This window comes from Ovis aries, chromosome 17, assembly GCF_016772045.2.
Source record: "Ovis aries strain OAR_USU_Benz2616 breed Rambouillet chromosome 17, ARS-UI_Ramb_v3.0, whole genome shotgun sequence".
Taxonomy (NCBI): domain Eukaryota; kingdom Metazoa; phylum Chordata; class Mammalia; order Artiodactyla; family Bovidae; genus Ovis; species Ovis aries.
Genome location: NC_056070.1, coordinates 39858050 through 39859186, shown reverse-complemented (window position 1 = coordinate 39859186; position 1137 = coordinate 39858050).

Sequence of the window (1137 nt, the reverse complement as noted above, 5' to 3'; positions counted from 1 at the left end):
ACCACACTTCAAAAGCATCAATTCTTTGGCGCTCAGCTTTCTTCACAGTCCAACTCTTACATCCATACATGACCACAGGAAAAACCATAGTCTTGACTAGACGGACCTTTGTTGGCAAAGTAATGTCTCTGCTTTTGAATATGCTATCTAGGTTGGTCATAACTTTTCTTCCAAGGAGTAAGCGTCTTTTAATTTCATGGCTGCAATCACTATCTGCAGTGATTTTGGACCCCCCAAAAATAAAGTCTGACACTGTTTCCACTGTTTCTCCATCTATTTCCCATAAAGTGATGGGACCAGATGCCATGATCTTCGTTTTCTGAATGTTGAGCTTTAAGCCAACTTTTTCACTCTCCTCTTTTGCTTTCATCAGGAGGCTTTTTAGTTCCTCTTCACTTTCTGCCATAAAGGTGGTGTCATCTGCATATCTGAGGTTATTGATATTTCTTCTGGCAATCTTGATTCCAGCTTGTGCTTCTTCCAGCCCAGCGTTTCTCATGATGTACTCTGCATAGAAGTTAAATAAGCAGGGTGGCAATATACAGCCTTCACGTAAAGGTCCATTAGCAGGAGTGAAAACCATGTCCCCAAACTGAGGGCTATGTCCTCTGAACAACAAAGCCCATAGCTCAGCATCTGTCTGTAATCTGTTTGAAGAAAAAAATCCAATGCTCTTCAGAGGAAAACAACATCATCCAGACTTTCTACAGTGCTATCATTGGTTACATGATGTCAAGAATATAACCAAATATTACAAGACATGGACAAAAACAGGAAAAATAATAAATAGTGGTGAAAGCAAGTAGGAGGACCAGGGAAAGAAGGAGGTAAGGGGAGAGTGGGAAGAAAAAGCAACCATATGAAAGACCATATGGTAGAAATACATTAATAACATCTTCAAAACAGAAGAAAACATCACAAGGGTTCATATTCATCCAATTAATTCAATATCATATATTAATCATAATGCATGAAAATCTTACCACTTGATTGATAATATGATTATTACCACAATAAAGAGAAAAAAATCAATAAAAGAAACAGAATTTTCTTTTGGTTGTATTTTGTGGCATTTAATAGAAAAAATGTAAGGGACTCTGTTACACTCACTTTCTTCACTGAAAGAATAACCATGGC